The following is a 20,112-nucleotide window of genomic DNA, read 5'->3' as shown; positions in this document are numbered from 1 at the left end:
CACAGCCCGGCTGGTCAGGAACCGACTTTAGGTGCTTGTCCAGTGCCAGCTTGAAGACTGCCAGGGGTCTGTTGGTAATCCCCCTTATGTATGCTGGGAGGCAGTTGAACAGTCTCGGGCCCCTGACACTTATTGTATGGTCTCTTAATGTACTAGTGACACCCCTGCTTTTCATTGGGGGGATGTTGCAAGTCTTTTGCTATCGTAGTGAGTGATTTTCGTGTGCAAGTTCGGTACTAGTCCCTCTAGGGTTTTCCAGGTGTATATAATCATGTATCTCTCCCGCCTGCGTTCCAGGGAATACAGTTTTAGGAACCTCAAGCGCTCCCAGTAATTGAGGTGTTTTATCTCCGTTATGCGCGCCGTGAAGGTTCTCTGTACATTTTCTAGGTCAGCAATTTCACCTGCCTTGAAAGGTGCTGTTAGTGTGCAGCAATATTCCAGCCTAGATAGAACAAGTGACCTGAAGAGTGTCATCATGGGCTTGGCCTCCCTAGTTTTGAAGGTTCTCATTATCCATCCTGTCATTTTTCTAGCAGATGCTATTGATACAATGTTATGGTCCTTGAAGGTGAGATCCTCCGACATGATCACTCCCAGGTCTTTGACGTTGGTGTTTCGCTCTATTTTGTGGCCAGAATTTGTTTTGTACTCTGATGAAGATTTAATTTCCTCGTGTTTACCATATCTGAGTAATTGAAATTTCTCATCGTTGAACTTCATATTGTTTTCTGCAGCCCACTGAAAGATTCGGTTGATGTCCGCCTGGAGCCTTGCAGTGTCTGCAATGGAAGACACTGTCATGCAGATTCGGGTGTCATCTGCAAAGGAAGACACGGTGCTGTGGCTGACATCCTTGTCTATATTGGATATGAGGATCAGGAACAAGATGGGAGCGAGTACTGTGCCTTGTGGAACAGAGCTTTTCACCGTAGCTGCCTCGGACTTTACTCTGTTGACGACTACTCTCTGTGTTCTGTTAGTGAGGAAATTATAGATCCATCGACCGACTTTTCCTGTTATTCATTTAGCACGCATTTTGTGCGCTGTTACGCCATGGTCACACTTGTCGAAGGCTTTTGCAAAGTCTGTATATATTACATCTGCATTCTTTTTATTTTCTAGTGCATTTAGGACCTTGTCGTAGTGATCCAATAGTTGAGACAGACAGGAGTGACCTGTTCTAAACCCATGTTGCCCTGGGTTGTGTAATTGATGGGTTTCTAGATGGGTAGTGATCTTGCTTCTTAGGACCCTTTCAAAGATTTTTATGATATGGGATGTTAGTGCTATCGGTCTGTAGTTCTTTGCTGTTGCTTTACTTCCCCCTTTGTGGAGTGGGGCTATGTCTGTTGTTTTCAGTAACTGTGGGACGACCCCCGTGTCCATGCTCCCTCTCCATAGGATGGAAAAGGCTCGTGATAGGGGCTTCTTGCAGTTCTTGATGAACACGGTGCAGTTCTTGATGAACACGAAAATTGCAGTACATTTTTCCTCAACTGTACATTGGCCTCGTAGTGGCGTTCAGACTTTCAAAGTGTCTCGTGTGAGCAAAGTTTAACGTAAAGGACGAAGCCAGACTTTAGTTTAGATTTTTTTGTGTATATAAGGATGGGGGACGCTGTGCTAGGGTTGGCTTTAGCTAAGAATATAAGCTTTATGCTTATATTCTCAGCTAAAGCCAGTCCAAGACAAATACTTTAATTAAATTGTAGATGAATGGTTCAAAAACCGACATGTTGCTAAATTAGACACATGTGCAACTCTTGGGTATCTTTATTCTATTCAAGATTGATGGACTGACCACATCGACTCAAGGTTGAAGGACTGATTACCTCATTCTCCTCCTGTTCTTCAAGTTTCTCCTATGTATGGACTGATGAAGCCACTGTGTGGCGAAACGTTTCCTCAATAAAGATACCCAAGAGTTGCACATGTGTCTAATTTAGCTACTTTAATTAAAGTTTAATCAGAACAAGCAATTGATTTTTTATAAGAGCTTGTTAGCAGTCTCTTTTAACACCCAATTACGTAGTAATGGAACATCCGAACTGCCTGTCGCCTGCATCATTACACTCAAATTACTTAGTAACTTGGCGGTTCAAGACGAATCGAATGCCGTTATTCTTCTCTAAACCCTCGAGTTGTGAAGGTGTAGACAGTGTTGTGTATGACAGTAATTAGTTTCATCATAGTGCTGTGGGCAGTGTTACACATGAGAGAATTGTGTGGTCCTAGTGTAGTAGGCAGAGTTGTAGAAAAGTAATATTGGCACCTTGATCATAATGTTGTAGTGTTCTATATGAGGGTAATGTTGCCTCATTGTGATCACCGGTTGGGTTCCCCAGCTCACAGGAAGTCTGATAACCAGCACAAACCTTACCAAGGGTGGGGATGGAACCAGCGATCAGAGTGTGATAAAACTCTAGCACACTAGTCTGGAGCAGTCGCTGCTGGAACTGTCCTAGTTGTTTGCTGTGGTGTGTATATTTATCCTGTGGATTGATGTTGGGGGAGAGAGATAGGGAGAGAGAAACATCCTGTACGTATACAAAACGGCAGAGCTCTCGAGAGACAAAGGGAACAGACACAAGAGTACAAAAAAGGTACAAAAAAAAAGTACAAATTGTGTATAATAAGAAAGAAAAGATATAGGCTAAGAAATAATGAGACAGAAGAAGAGGCTGACACAAACAGCTCCACTCTGTCTCGCTCCATTTCCTCTCTTCCCAGTTTGTTTTCAACTTTGGTGAAAATTTGGAAAAGCTGGAATGACCTTTCACCTCTCTCTCCCTCTCCCTCTCCCTCTCTCTCTCTCTCTCTCTCTCTCTCTCTCTCTCTCTCTCTCTCTCTCTCTCGTTCTTTTCATTCATTATTTTATCCTCTTATTTCTCATTTTTTTTTATTTTCACATTTCTTACTCTCCTTTCTTTTAGTAAGGAACAAGCTCGGTTAGTAGTGCACTCGGCTCACACGCTGAGATCCGTGGTAAGATGCCCGGTACAGGTGGAAATATTTGGGCGTGTTTCCTTAGTACCTGCTGTCCATTTTCACCTAGTAACTAGTAGATACCTGGGTGTTAGAGGACTAATGTAGGTCGCATCCTGGAGACAATAGCTCAAATTGCCTGAAATGCTTTGCATAACAAGGGACTGTCACTGATGCCAGCTATGGTCTGCACAAGTTGTATCATGTACTTGTAGAAATACTATCATGCTATATACTCTCGTAATGCTGTCATTATACTCTGAACTGTCATGCTATGATAAAAGAAGTCAGTTTTTCCTGTGACATCTGATTGTTTACTAAGTGGCAGCCTGTTTTGTGCTGTTTAAGTGGTGGTGGTAGTAGCGGTGTTGGTTGGACTGGTAGTGGTGGTTGGACTGGTAGTGGTGGTGGTCCTCGGGGTAATAAAAAAAAAACTTGGTATTCTCATACTTGCAATGTTCCTTGATGCTGGTGACAAGTTCATTACTAGGAAATGGATTGACCAAACCCTTCCTTGAATCAAACCTCATCACCCCTATACGTGGTTGCAGGGGTAGTTTCACAGCTCCTGGTCCCTCTTCGCTGGTCGTTACTAGGTCCACACACACTCTCCTCGCCTCAAGAGCCTTGTGTGTTTGATGTCTTGAGTCAAGTTTTATTTATCATTTGTCTTCGTATTCTCTGTCCATTTAAGTATAATAATTTTTGGTAATCCGCCTCAACTTTCCGTATCAAATATTAATGTAACTCCGCGCGCTCCTCAGAAGTTTAAAAAGCGGCGGTTCTGACGTTTTGTAAAGCTCCATTAGTGAATGAGATGTGTGGGTCTGGCTTGAGTGAAGTTGAGAGTGCAACTCAGGAAGACACTTCTGAGCTATTGTCTTCAAGTATGTCTCACTTTCACTCTTACGCTTTCACTTTCACGCTCTCACTCTCCTGTAACTTTCTACAGGAAGAGTGTTGGAGATTTCTACCATATGTATCGCAAACTAAGAGCTCTTGTCTAAGATCATTTGAAACCCTTCAGGGAAGGTCGAACCTGATTGCCTCCCAGCCTCCAAGGGTTAAAATAAGATTCGTTAGGATTTTTAACCCGGAGGGTTAGCCGCCCAGAATAACCCAAGAAAGTCAGGGGGTCATCGAGAACTGTCTTATTTCCATTGTGGTCCTTCAGTCTTGTCCCCCAAAATGCGACCTAAACCAGTCGACTAACACCCAGATAGGGTGAACAGGGACAGCAGGTGTAAGGAAACGTACCCAATTTTTCCACCCGTACCGGGGATTGAAATGAGGTGGGTAGGTTGGTGTATGGGGGAGGGATGGGGGTGGGGGGGGAGGGAGGTGGAGAGATTGCCAACCGACCCATTGTGCGCATATTAAGCAATTTACATATAATTCGCCTTCCTAGCTTCACATATTAGTTAAAAATAAAAATGTCTGTAAATATTAGGGATGAATAAGACGTGCAACAGTTCTATATCTTAATGGACGAGAGTTTTCGTCTATTCAGCAGACTTCTTCTGTCTAAGTACAAACAAGAGAAGTAGTGAAGGTGTAGATACGAGGTATTAGTCCCTCAGCTTTGTTGTGTACAGTTCTGTAACTTCGAAGCTGAAGGAACATGTTACTTCAGTAACAAAGCTGAATAAGTGAAGAACATAAGAACATAAGAACATAAGAACGAAGGAACACTGCAGAAGGCCTACTGGCCCATGCGAGGCAGGTCCAAGTCCCTACCGGCTTAAGCCAATGCACCCAACCTAGTCAGGTCAGGTCACATTGACTTAAGGGAGGAACACGGCAACCGACCTGTTAGCACAAGCTATCAGGTCCAACTCACACCCACCCACATCTACTCATGTATTTATCCAACCTATTTTTGAAGCTACACAACGTTCTGGCCTCTATAACGGTACTTGGGAGTTTGTTCCACTCATCCACAACTCTATTACCAAACCAGTACTTTCCTATATCCCTCCTGAATCTGAATTTTTCCAACTTAAAACCATTGCTGCGAGTCCTGTCTAGGCTAGATATTTTCAGCACACTATTTACATCCCCTTTATTTATTCCTGTCTTCCACTTATAAACCTCAATCATATCCCCCCTAATTCTACGTCTTTCTAGAGAGTGCAGTTTCAGGGCCCTTAGTCTATCCTCATAGGGAAGGTTTCTGATACATGGGATCATCTTTGTCATCCTCCTTTGTACATTTTCCAGAGAATTTATATCCATTCTGTAATACGGTGACCAAAACTGTGCAGCATAATCTAAATGAGGCCTAACCAAGGATGTATAGAGTTGAAGAACAACCTGAGGACTCCTATTATTTATGCTTCTTGATATGAAGCCAAGGATTCTATTAGCTTTATTGCGAACACTTATGCACTGTTGTCTTGGTTTCAGATTACTGCTAACCAGAACTCCTAAATCTTTTTCGCAATCCGTAATATTAAGATCTACATTATTTAGTTTATATGTGGCATGGTTATTGTCCTGTCCAACATTTAGAACTTTGCATTTGTCTATATTAAACTGCATCTGCCACTTCTCCGACCACTGCATCAGTCTATTCAAATCTTCCTGGAGTGCTCGAATGTCCTCGTCAGAATGAATTCGACGGCCTATTTTGGTGTCATCGGCAAACTTGCCGATGTCGCTCTTTATGCCCTCATCTATGTCGTTTATGTAGATTGTGAACAGCAGGGGGCCCAACACTGACCCCTGTGGAACACCGCTCGTGACGCTTCCCCACTCTGATTTCTCCCCATTTATGCAAACTCTCTGCTGCCTATTTGTCAACCATGCCTCTATCCAGGAAAAAATTTCTCCTCCTATTCCATGTGCTTTAATTTTCCTCAATAGTCTCTGATGTGGGACCCTGTCAAAAGCCTTACTGAAGTCCATATACACAATATCATATTCATTACCATGATCTACCTCCTCAATTACCTTAGTGAAAAAAGTTAATAAATTCGTAAGGCAGGAACGCCCCTTTGTAAAACCATGCTGAGATTCGTTGATTAATTTATGCTTTTCAAGGTGGCTACGAACTGCCTCGGCAATTATTGATTCCATAAATTTTCCCACTATGGAGGTTAGGCTTATTGGTCTATAGTTCGAAGCTAAGGACCTGTCACCTGTTTTGAAAATAGGTATCACATTTGCCATTTTCCACTTATCTGGCACCATGCCAGTTTGTAGTGATATGTTGAAAAGATTAGCCAAAGGTGTGCTAAGCTCCTCTTTACATTCCTTTAGAACCCTTGCATACAGTTCATCAGGGCCTGGGGATTTGTTAGGTTTTAATTTATCTATTTGCCTAAGGACCAAACTTGTCCTGTGGCTCGGTTGGCAACGCACTCGCCTCACAGAGTGTCCGTAGTTCACTCTCCGGCCGAGTGGAAACGTTGGTCAACATAACATAAGAACATAAAGAAGGAACACTGCAACAGGCCTACTGATTCATGCGGAGCAGGTCCATGTTTCCCCCCCGGATTAGACCAATGACCCACCCGGCCTGGTCATCTCCACTCAAGGAAGGAGCACTGCACCAGACCCAGCAGCACAAGCTAGTCAGGTCAACTCACACCCACCCACACCCACTCATGTATTTATCTAACCTATTTTTAAACTACACAACGTTTTAGCCTCAATAATTGTACTCGGGAGTTTGTTCCAGTCATCCACAAGTCTATTACCAAATCAGTGCTTTCCCATATCCTTCCTGAATCTGAATTTTTCCAACTTGAAACCATTGCTGCGAGTCCTGTCTTGGCTGGAAATTTTCAGCACGCTATTTACATCCCCTTTATTTATTCCTGTTTTCCATTTATACACCTCGATCATATCCCTCCCTAATTATACGCCTTTCGAGAGTGCAGATTCAGGGCCCTCAGTCTATCCTCATAGGGAAGATTTCTGATACATGGGATCATCTTTGTCATCCTCCTCTGTACGCTTTCCAGAGCATTTATGTCCATTCTGTAATACGGTGACCAGAACTGAGCAAGTTTCCTTATTTGCTGTCATTGTTCACCTAGTCCCCTCAGGGAAGGTTCCTTGATGCTGGTGAGGGGCTCTTGATCTAGGGAATTAGATCTGTTCTCCAGCTCCCTGAATTAAACCTGAATACCTTCCACATCCGCCCTCAGGCGCTGTATAATCCTACGGGTTTAGCTCTTTGATTATAATAATGTTCACTTAGTAGTAAGTAGGTATCAGGGTTGTGAGACCTTTACCCACTCTGCCTGAGGTATCCCAGCAAGTGAGCACGTCTCCTGTTGTTATCCCAGTGCTTAACAGAATAGGGAATAGCATATGAAGGTACAAATAAAAATGGGAACTATGGCTATAGTTTACTTAATAACATAAAAGGGCTAGAATACGACATATTCTGATGGAAATTGACATCATATAACAATTGAGCTATGAGACTTATTACCAGTGAGAAAGGTAGATGTTATCAGTAACACGGACTAGTACTCACTCTTAATTCAATGACCAGCTGAACCGAGATTTCCAATGCGTGGTCCACTACACACGCGGCTGTCCAGAGCTCTCGCTCCCCGTACCTGTCTCCAACAATCCCTTGCTCAGCTGTTCCCTGGCTTATCTTCCTCTAAGCACCCCCTTCCCCATAAGGCGTAGACCACGTGTTACGACCTGACGCCGAGATATGACGCCAGTGACGAACAAAGGAGCTGAGACTTAAGCCGAAAAGGCGTGGCTCTGACAGACGTTTGCCAAGGCAAGGTGTGACCATATAATTAGGTCTCCCTAGAGACCTCACAAGCCCAGCTGAACTACATCACAGGGTGTTAGTCAACTATTGTGGGTCATCCTGGGGAACAAGACTGAAGGACCACAATAGAGAAAAGACAGAGTCCTCGATGACAGACTTTGAGTTACCCTGGGTGGCTAACCCTCCTGGTTAAAAATCCGAACAGTTCTTGTCTTACTGCCTCAGTATCATGTTTTACATGAAGCTAGCATAAAACTGTTGAGAATGTTGATAATGAGTCAGTGTGACAGCCATGTTGAGAAGTTCCACAATAAATCTCGAAGAAGGTTTGAGCTTGCTACCACCTGCAGCTCACAAGACTGCCATCCCCACGAGCCCCTTTGGAGCGGGGCAGATGGCAGACCAGAGGCCTAGCTTCTCCCTACGAGCCCCGTGAGGGCGGGGACTGTGGCTAGGCCTGGGGACACTTGGTCCCAAAGATGAGGGGGTACTTGTACCTCCTCCCATGGGAGACTTAGGTCTCGAGATACTCCCCAAATAGGGAGCCAAGGCCGGGTCACCACTACTTGGAAAAGACCCGGGCCGGGAGAATACCAGCGAATAAGAAAAAAAAATAATTAAACCTCAAGTTTACAGTGAGTTGGTTAGTAATCCCGGAGCTGTCAGTGAATTTATAGAGCTGTAATGAAAAGTCTATAGTCAACCTCAGGGCGCCTCATGAAGGAGCTCGTGGTTATTGAGAGCCCATGGTCAGACTCTGGTCCCCTCTCATGGAGCCCATGGCCAGCCTTGGGGCGCCTCTCATGAAGGAACCCAGGGTTATTAAGAGGCCATGGTCAGCGTCAAGTTTGTATCTTGTTCTACCTTGTGCGTTGCTCCTACAACACATTTGCTCGTGTTGCTCCTACAACACATTTGCTCGTGTTGCTCCTCGGCTATACCTTAGTGCTGCATAACATGAGAACAAAAGAAAGGATGAACACTGAGGCACTGGTTAATGAAATTACAGATATCGAGCTTAAGCTGAAGGAATCTTACAGGAGACAATCGCAGGAAGAACTAAAAGCCATAATCTAAGGAAAAAACATCCCGTACTGGGCCCCTGCTTAGGCGAGATGGAACATACACAGATGACAGCCAAGAAATGAGTGAGATACTAAAGTCCCATTACGACTGTGTTCAGCGAGCCACTGCCCACACTAAGGGTCGAAAATCCAAATGATTCTTTATTAACGAGACCCAAAATTTGGTCATCTCAAAAATCTGATATCCTAGCACCACAAGACTTTGAAAAGACAATGACATGCCCATGCACTCTGCTCCAGGCCCAGACTCGTGGAACTCCGTGTTCATCAAGAACTGCAAGAAGCCCCTGTCGTGTGCCTTCAGCATTCTATGGAGAAGGAGCATGGACACAGGGGTCATCCCACAATCACTAAAAACAACAGACATAGTCCCACTCTACAAAGGTGACAGTAAAACAATTGCAAAGAACTACAGACCGATATTACTAACATCTAATATAAAAATAAAATCTTTGAAAGGGTTCTAAGAAGCAAAATCGCCAACCACCTAGATAGCCATCAGTTACACAACCCAGGGCAACACGGGTTTAGAGCAGGTCGCTCCTGCCTGTCCCAGCTACTGGATGACTATGACAAGGTCCTGGATGCTGTAGAGGATACCTGGAGAGAGTTCCGGGGTCAACGCCCCCGCGGCCCGGTCTGTGACCAGGCCTCCTGGTGGATCAGAGCCTGATCAACCAGGCTGTTACTGCTGGCTGCACGCAAACCAACGTACGAGCCACAGCCCGGCTGGTCAGGAACCGACTTTAGGTGCTTGTCCAGTGCCAGCTTGAAGACTCCCAGGGGTCTGTTGATAATCCCTCTTATGTATGCTGGGAGGCAGTTGAACAGTCTCGGGCCCCTGACACTTATTGTATGGTCTCTTAACGTGCTAGTGACACCCCTGCTTTTCATTGGGGGGATGTTGCATCGTCTGCCAAGTCTTTTGCTTTCGTAGTGAGTGATTTTCGTGTGCAAGTTCGGTACTAGTCCCTCTAGGATTTTCCAAGTGTATATAATCATGTATCTCTCCCGCCTGCGTTCCAGGGAATACAGGTTTAGATGTAGTATACACAGGTTTAGATGTAGTATACACAGACTTTGCGAAAGCTTCCGACAAATGTGACCATGGTGTAATAGCTCACAAAATGCATGATAAAGGAATAACAGGAAAAGTTGGTAGATGGATCTATAACTTCCTGACAAATAGAACTCTGAGTAATAGTAAACAGAGTAAAGCCTGAGGCGGCTACGATGAAAAGCTCTGTTCCACAAGGCACAGTACTCACTCCCATTCTATTCCTCATCCTTACATCTGACATAGAGATGTAAACCATTAATCTCAGTCTTAAAATAATGAATCCTGTGATACTCCAATACTGAAACTATATACTGTGCCAAAACAAAAGCATTCACATTGCTAAACTCACAAACTAGTATTTAGTCACTTAGCCATAATACCAACTTACCTCATAATTTGTAATATTTTACAATTAAGAATAAAACTAAGTATGCCCGAAATGCCTAGCCATGCTAAGCGTTCTAGTGGTACACTCTGTAATCACAATTTTACTACATGTAAACCAAACAATAACCAAATTTCTGTAAACTCAGCATTGTAATCCTTATAGAGAATAAACTTTGAATTTGAATTGAATTTGAATTTGAATTTGCGGATGACACCTGGACTGCCATGACAGTGACCTCCACTGAAGACACGACTCCAAGCGGACATAAACCAAATCTTCAAATGGGCCACTCAAAACGATATAAAGTTCAATGAAGAGAAATTTCAACTAATCAGATATGGAAATTAAAACTGGATCAGGGTATACGACAAATTCTAACCATACAATAGAGCGAAGAAGTGATGTGAAGGACCTAGGAGTGATAATGTCAGAGGATCTCGCCTTCAAAGACCACAACAATGTATCTACCGCATCTGCTAGGAAAATGATAGGATGGATAATGAGAACTTTCAAAACTAGGGATGCCAAGCCCATGATTCTCTTCAAATCGCTTGTTCTCTCTAGGCTGGACTACTGCTGTACACTAACTGCCCCCTTTAAGGCAGGTGAAATTGCTGTCCTGGAGAGTGTGCAAAGTACTTTCAAGGTTGAAGGCCCTTGATCTGTATTCCCTGGAGTGTAGGCGAGAGAGAGAAATGATAATATACACTTGGAAAATTCTAGAGGGATTAATACCAAAGTTGCACATGAAAAGCAAGTGCGCCACGAGTACACTGAGAGACGACACAATAAGTGTCAGGGGCCCAAGACTGTTCAACTGCCTCCCAGCATACATAAGGGGGATTACCAATAGACCCCTGGCTATCTTCAAGCAGGCACTGGACAGGCACCTAAAGTCAGTACCTGGCCAACAGGGCTGTGGTTCGTCAGTTTGCGTGCGGCCAACAGTAACAGCCTAGCTGATCAGACCCTGATCCACCAAAAGGCCTGGGGCTCGAACAGAGCCGCGGGGGCGTTGACCCCCGAAACCCTCTCCAGGTAAACTCCAGGTCCAGGTAACTGCACTAGGTCTACTGGCTCATGCTGGCAGGTCTAACTCGCACTTAATTTCCCAATGCAAATTGACAGATTATAGCCAACTCCATCACACCCCAAGTTAAGCTTTATTATTACTATTACAATAAAAAATAAGAACTATACCCACAAGGAAAATGAGTGAGCTACTCAAGTCCCAATATGACTCAGTTTTTAGCAAGCCGCTAACCAGACTGAGAGTCGAAGATCAAAATTAATTTTTTATGAGAGAGCCACAAAATTTGATTAACACAAGCCTATCCGATGTTATCCTGACGCCAAATGACTTCGAACAGGCGATAAATGACATGCCCATGCACTCTGCCCCAGGGCCAGACTCATGGAACTCCGTGTTCATCAAGAACTGCAAGAAGCCCCTATCACGAGCCTTTTCCATCCTATGGAGAGGGAGGATGGACACGGGGGTCGTCCCACAGTTACTAAAAACAACAGACATAGCCCCACTCCACAAAGGGGGCAGTAAAGCAACAGCAAAGAACTACAGACCGATAGCACTAACATCCCATATCATAAAAATCTTTGAAAGGGTCCTAAGAAGCAAGATCACCACCCATCTAGAAACCCATCAGTTACACAACCCAGGGCAACATGGGTTTAGAACAGGTCGCTCCTGTCTGTCTCAACTATTGGATCACTACGACAAGGTCCTAGATGCACTAAAGACAAAAAGAATGCAGATGTAATATATACAGACTTTGCAAAAGCCTTCGACAAGTGTGACCATGGCATAATAGCGCACAAAATGCGTGCTAAAGGAATAACAGGAAAAGTCGGTCGATGGATCTATAATTTCCTCACTAACAGAACACAGAGAGTAGTCGTCAACAGAGTAAAGTCCGAGGCAGCTACGGTGAAAAGCTCTGTTCCACAAGGCACAGTACTCGCTCCCATCTGGTTCCTCATCCTCATATCCGACATAGACAAGGATGTCAGCCACAGCACCGTGTCTTCCTTTGCAGATGACACCCGAATCTGCATGACAGTGTCTTCCATTGCAGACACTGCAAGGCTCCAGGCGGACATCAACCAAATCTTTCAGTGGGCTGCAGAAAACAATATGAAGTTCAACGATGAGAAATTTCAATTACTCAGATATGGTAAACACGAGGAAATTAAATCTTCATCAGAGTACAAAACAAATTCTGGCCACAAAATAGAGCGAAACACCAACGTCAAAGACCTGGGAGTGATCATGTCGGAGGATCTCGCCTTCAAGGACCATAACATTGTATCAATCGCATCTGCTAGAAAAATGACAGGATGGATAATGAGAACCTTCAAAACTAGGGAGGCCAAGCCCATGATGACACTCTTCAGGTCACTTGTTCTATCTAGGCTGGAATATTGCTGCACACTAACAGCACCTTTCAAGGCAGGTGAAATTGCTGACCTAGAAAATGTACAGAGAACCTTCACGGCGCGCATAACGGAGATAAAACACCTCAATTACTGGGAGCGCTTGAGGTTCCTAAACCTGTATTCCCTGGAACGCAGGAGGGAGAGATACATGATTATATACACCTGGAAAATCCTAGAGGGACTAGTACCGAACTTGCACACGAAAATCACTCACTACGAAAGCAAAAGACTTGGCAGACGATGCACCATCCCCCCAATGAAAAGCAGGGGTGTCACTAGCACGTTAAGAGACCATACAATAAGTGTTGGGGGCCTGAGACTGTTCAACTGCCTCCCAGCATACATAAGGGGGATTACCAACAGACCCCTGGCAGTCTTCAAGCTGGCACTGGACAAGCACCTAAAGTCGGTTCCTGATCAGCCGGGCTGTGGCTCGTACGTTGGTTTGCGTGCAGCCAGCAGTAACAGCCTGGTTGATCAGGCTCTGATCCACCAGGAGGCCTGGTCGCAGACCGGGCCGCGGGGGCGTTGACCCCCGGAACTCTCTCCAGGTAAACTCCAGGTAAACAAGGGTCATACAGCAAGTGAAGCCTCATCTTGAGAATGTTCGAAAACTTTCAACCCATTTTATTTTTCATTGTATGTTAACTTAAAATTGAATATTCTTTTGTAATAATTTTAGTAGTAGCCTCAATGTATGTACTTATATAATTACCTTGAGTTCCATGCCATTAGTATTTTTGACATTCCTTTTGCGGTTATTGTTTATTGATCCATTTTGCTATAATTTGTTGTTGAATTTTATAATTGTGTTGCCATTACATAATCTACCAATTACAGTTCAGTGAGAAGTAAAGTTTCAAATTTTAGTAAATAGTTCAGATTTTCACATGCAACTGCTAACTCTGCCAGCAGCCATTCTTTGCTATAACTGTTTTGGTCACTTGCAATAACTTGATTGAAATTTGTTGCAGGTTTTTGAGTACGTAATTGCTACATAGCTCGTCTCGCTGATTATTTTCCAGTATCCCTCGGTGATTAATGAATATTTTTGTCTTGTTATACTTTTGTGGTATTTTGTTTCTATTCCCTTCTGCTGTATATCACTGCTGATTACCAAGACACATAATTAAAATAGTACTTTTTCAGCATCCCTTATTTTCCTAGGCTAGTCTTTGTGCCATCAACGCAGCCACGGCATGCACACATATATCATGCAGAATATCAGTTGCCCTCACAGCCTGATGTTCCTGTAAAGCAGGAATGGAGAAATACTACAGCAGGCCTACCGGCCCATACTTGGCAGGTCTTTCTCAAAGCCACCCTAAGCCTTAGTAGAGAAGCAAAGGGGGGGGGGAATCATTATTGTAAGATCATCTATCCACCAGGTGAGTTAAGAAATTATTATTATAATCAAGGGGGAAGCGCTAAACCCGGAGGATTATACAGCGCCTGGGGGGGGGAGATGTGGAAGGCATTCAGGCTTAATTCGGGGAACTGGAGCACAGATCCAATTCCCTAAATCAAGAGCCCCTCACCAACATCAAGGAACCTTCCTTGAGGGGGTGAGTTAAGAAAAATTAATCTATCGTACTCTGATTTCTACTCTTATTTTTAAGGTACAATACTGTATTGTAATGCTATAATTTATTCCTTCTGGGTATATCTAGTACTCCATCAATGCAATGGATTAAGTCAGTGTGGCACGCAAAGAATACGTTACACTTTGTTCGGCATATGAGGCTCGACCGTTCGTCACTGTAGGAGTTGCCAGCAGTCACCGGTTTCTTCAACACGCAAGTTATACTTTTGTATCAATCAAATAACATATTACTCGGGTAGAATTTTCCAGTAGATCCTTCATGTGTTAGCCCAAATCACCGACCAGTATGTTTTAAATAAGTGACCCGCTGATCAGATCAGACGGGCTCCGAACCCTCGACTGGTCGAACCCTTGGCCGGTTTCAAACGGATTCGTTGGACAATAAAGCAGACTGTAAATGGATGGGGTTGTAGGCGCCCTTATAAACACAAACAATAAATATAAAACAAACTCCAGGAGCGTACTCCGGTAAGCTGTCCTGATATAAAAGTACAGTTAGAAATAGAAATACAGATAGCTAGAGCTTTACTTAAAGAGGTTATTAATAGAGTATCCAAGAGGTTGCTAGTAGAATTACAGTAAATCAACCATTCAAATAATTATGAAGCTGTGTGTAGTCTGCAATAAATCAAACAAACGGGCTTCCACATGGATAAACTGTCATTTTTGTGGAAATTGGTGTCACGCCCCTTGTGCAGATATCCAAGAACTAGCTACAAGCAGTGTTTTTGGGTATGCCCAAAGGAGATAAATCTGTGGACTAAAATCACAAGGGTATTAAAAGAGGACAACATCAAAGCTGCTTTCATAGACAACCTGGAAGCTTTCTACAACAGATGGGAACATAAAAAGTCTGGGCTGAATGGTACTGCCCTTGATACTGGCCATGTAGTCAGAAACTGTAAGGCTAGAGATGAAGTCCTGGTAGTCAGTAAATGTGGGGCTGATAGTGCTGTCCTGGGAGACAGTAATGGTGAAGCTGGAGGTGCTGTCCTGGGAGACAGTAATGGTGAAGCTGGAGGTGCTGTCCTGGGAGACAGTAATGGTGAAGCTGGAGGTGCTGTCCTGGGAGACAGTAATGGTGAAGCTGGAGGTGCTGTCCTGGGAGACAGTAATGGTGAAGCTGGAGGTGCTGTCCTGGGAGACAGTAATGGTGAAGCTGGAGGTGCTGTCCTGGGAGACAGTAATGGTGAAGCTGGAGGTGCTGTCCTGGGAGACAGTAATGGTGAAGCTGGAGGTGCTGTCCTGGGAGACAGTAATGGTGAAGCTGGAGGTGCTGTCCTGGGAGACAGAAATGGTGAAGCTGGAGGTGCTGTCCTGGGAGACAGTAATGGTGAAGCTGGAGATGCTGTCCTGGGAGACAGTAATGGTGAAGCTGGAGGTGCTGTCCTGGGAGACAGTAATGGTGAAGCTGGAGGTGCTGTCCTGGGAGACAGAAATGGTGAAGCTGGAGGTGCTGTCCTGGGAGACAGTAATGGTGAAGCTGGAGATGCTGTCCTGGGAGACAGTAATGGTGAAGCTGGAGGTGCTGTCCTGGGAGACAGTAATGGTGAAGCTGGAGGTGCTGTCCTGGGAGACAGTAATGGTGAAGCTGGAGATGCTGTCCTGGGAGACAGTAATGGTGAAGCTGGAGGTGCTGTCCTGGGAGACAGAAATGGTGAAGCTGGAGGTGCTGTCCTGGGAGACAGTAATGGTGAAGCTGGAGATGCTGTCCTGGGAGACAGTAATGGTGAAGCTGGAGGTGCTGTCCTGGGAGACAGTAATGGTGAAGCTGGAGGTGCTGTCCTGGGAGACAGTAATGGTGAAGCTGGAGATGCTGTCCTGGGAGACAGTAATGGTGAAGCTGGAGATGCTGTCCTGGGAGACAGTAATGGTGAAGCTGGAGGTGCTGTCCTGGGAGACAGTAATGGTGAAGCTGGAGGTGCTGTCCTGGGAGACAGTAATGGTGAAGCTGGAGATGCTGTCCTGGGAGACAGTAATGGTGAAGCTGGAGGTGCTGTCCTGGGAGACAGTAATGGTGAAGCTGGAGGTGCTGTCCTGGGAGACAGAAATGGTGAAGCTGGAGGTGCTGTCCTGGGAGACAGTAATGGTGAAGCTGGAGATGCTGTCCTGGGAGACAGTAATGGTGAGGCTGGAGGTGCTGTCTGGGAGACAGTAATGGTGAAGCTGGAGATTTTGTCTAGGTAGTCGGGAATTATACGCAGGAAGGAATGCATATAAATGACCTCATAGGGGACAGGAGCCGTAGTGGGGAAACAAGTGTAGTCAAAGATAAGATAAAACCAATATTGCAAACAAGAAATACAACAGGAAATAGCAAACAAGAGGACACCACTAGCAATAGTGAGGATATATTACCAAAAACAACTGGTGGGAGCTCCATTGTTGGTGCTAGGGAAGATAGGAATAAGACAGGTAAACATGCACCAACAGGGAATACAGTCACAGAAACCCAAGGCAAACGGAAACCAAGCCTGTGCACATACTATGCACTTGGTATCTGCAGACATGGGAAATCTGGAAAAAAAGACGGGACGTGCAACTATGACCACCCTAGAAAATGCCGTGCCCATATGACAACAGGAAAATGCAAACTCCCTTCCTGTAAGCTTTTTCACCCTGAAATATGTACCTCTTCAGTACAGGAAAGACTGTGCTATAACTTAAATTGCCAGGCACACCATCTAAAGGGGACAAAAAGATACAAAACATCCAGGCCATGGGAAAACCTGGGTAGCCACAGCCACTCAAGAGGGAGAGGTTTTTTAGTGCCAGGAAGGAAAAAAAACTGGCAGGAAATGGCAGAAATTGTACACCAAATCCAGTCATTCCTGGAGTGGAACCACAGTCGATGGCCTCCACTCCAAACCAGCAGATACAGATACTAATGCCGGAAAAAAAATCCCCCCCCAGTACCAACAATACCACCAGTCCGATGACATTCTTCTTTGCAAATATACAGGATCTAAAGCCAGCAACAAACAACAAAATACCTTTCATCCGTGGACTGCTTGCAGAGGCAAAGGCAATGTTCGCGGCTTTCACTGAGACCCACATAAAGGATCACTTAGACAACGAAATATGGATCCCAGGTTACAACCTATACAGATGTGACAGAGTGAACAGGCAAAAGGGGGGGGTTGGCCTGTACATTGCAGTCACTTGTTTGCACAGAACTGCTTAATGCCTCAAATGATGTAGTGGAAGTTTTAGCAGTAAAGGTCGAGAACCAAAACCTAGTCATTGTGGTAGTCTACAAGCCTCCGGATGCAACATCCCAGCAATTCCAGGAACAGCTGTTAAAAATTGACCACTGTCTGGAAAATCTTCCAGCTCCCGCACCCAACATCTTGCTCCTGGGGGATTTCAACTTAAGGCACCTAAAATGGAGGAATATAGCAAATAATATTGTTGCAGTAATAACACCAGGAGGCAGCTCTGATGAAAACTCACACTCACACGAGCTTTTAAATCTCTGCACAAAATTCAATTTAAACCAGCAAATAATAGAGCCTACTAGAATGGAGAATACACTAGACCTCATCTTCACTAACAATGATGATCTGATAAGAAATGTCACCATATCAAAAGCAATATACTCAGATCACAACATAATTGAGGTTCAGACATGTATGCGCAGAGCCCCAGACCGACAAAATGAGATTAGTCACGAGGGAGCATTCACCAAATTCAACTTCAATAACAAAAACATAAAGTGGGACCAAGTAAACCAAGTCCTAACCGATATAAGCTGGGAAGATATACTAAGCAACACAGACCCCAACTTATGCCTAGAACAGATTAACTTGGTGGCACTCGATGTATGCACAAGACTTATTCCTCTAAGAAAAAGGAGGAGTAGATGTAAAATAGAAAGAGACAGGCGCTCTCTTTACAGGCGACGTTAAAGAATAACAGAGCGGCTAAAAGAGGTCAATCTATCTGAAATGCGTAGGGAGACACTGGTCAGAGAAATAGCAAACATCGAACTTAAGCTAAAGGAATCTTATAGGAGCCAGTAATCGCGGGAAGAACTAAAAGCCATAAATGAAATCGAAAGAAACCCAAAGTATTTCTTCTCCTATGCCAAATCAAAGTCGAGAACAACGTCCAGTATTGGGCCCTTACTTAAACAAGATGGGTCCTACACAGATGACAGCAAGGAAATGAGTGAGCTATTCAAGCCCCAATATGACTCAGTTTTTAGCAAGCCACTAACCAGACTGAGAGTCGAAGATGAAAATTAATTTTTTATGAGACAGCCACAGAATTTGGTTAACACAAGCTTATCTGATGTTATCCTGACGCCAAATGACTTCGAACAGGCGATAAATGACATGCCCATGCACTCTGCCCCAGGGCCAGACTCATGGAACTCCGTGTTCATCAAGAACTGCAAGAAGCCCCTATCACGAGCCTTTACCATCCTATGGAGAGGGAGCATGGACACGGGGGTCGTCCCACAGTTACTAAAAACAACAGACATAGCCCCACTCCACAAAGGGGGCAGTAAAGCAACAGCAAAGAACTACAGACCGATAGCACTAACATCCCATATCATAAAAATCTTTGAAAGAGTCCTAAGAAGCAAGATCACCACCCATCTAGAAACCCATCAGTTACACAACCCAGGGCAACATGGGTTTAGAACAGGTCGCTCCTGTCTGTCTCAACTATTGGATCACTACGACAAGGTCCTAGATGCACTAGAAGACAAAAAGAATGCAGATGTAATATATACAGACTTTGCAAAAGCCTTCGACAAGTGTGACCATGGCGTAATAGCGCACAAAATGCGTGCTAAAGGAATAACAGGAAAAGTCGGTCAATGGATCTATAATTTCCTCACTAACAGAACACGAGAGAGTAGTAGTCAACAGAGCAAAGTCCGAGGCAGGCACAGTGAAAAGCTCTGTTCCACAAGGCACAGTACTCGCTCCCATCTTGTTCCTCGTCCTCATATCTGACAGACAAGGATGTCAGCCACAGCACCGTGTCTTCCTTTGCAGATGACACCCGAATCTGCATGACAGTGTCTTCCAATGCAGACACTGCAAGGCTCCAGGCGGACATCAACCAAATCTTTCAGTGGGCTGCAGAAAACAATATGAAGTTCAACGATGAGAAATTTCAATTACTCAGATATGGTAAACACGAGGAAATTAAATCTTCATCAGAGTACAAAACAAATTCTGGCCACAAAATAGAGCGAAACACCAACGTCAAAGACCTGGGAGTGATCATGTCGGAGGATCTCACCTTCAAGGACCATAACATTGTATCGATCGCATCTGCTAGAAAAATGACAGGATGGATAATGAGAACCTTCAAAACGAGGGATGCCAAGCCCATGATGACACTCTTCAGGTCACTTGTTCTATCTAGGCTGGAATATTGCTGCACACTAACAGCACCTTTCAAGGCAGGTGAAATTGCTGACCTAGAAAATGTACAGAGAACCTTCACAGCGCGCATAACGGAGATAAAACACCTCAATTACTGGGAGTGCTTGAGGTTCCTGAACCTGTATTCCCTGGAACGCAGGCGGGAGAGATACATGATTATATACACCTGGAAAATCCTAGAGGGACTAGTACCGAACTTGCACACGAAAATCACTACGAAAGCGAAAGACTTGGCAGACGATGCAACATTCCCCCAATGAAAAGCAGGGGTGTCACTAGCACGTTAAGAGACCATACAATAAGTGTCAGGGGCCCGAGACTGTTCAACTGCCTCCCAGCATACATAAGGGGGATTACCAACAGACCCCTGGCAGTCTTCAAGCTG

This window comes from Cherax quadricarinatus, chromosome 27, assembly GCF_038502225.1.
Source record: "Cherax quadricarinatus isolate ZL_2023a chromosome 27, ASM3850222v1, whole genome shotgun sequence".
NCBI classification, from domain to species: domain Eukaryota; kingdom Metazoa; phylum Arthropoda; class Malacostraca; order Decapoda; family Parastacidae; genus Cherax; species Cherax quadricarinatus.
Note: the sequence above shows the minus strand (reverse complement) of the source record.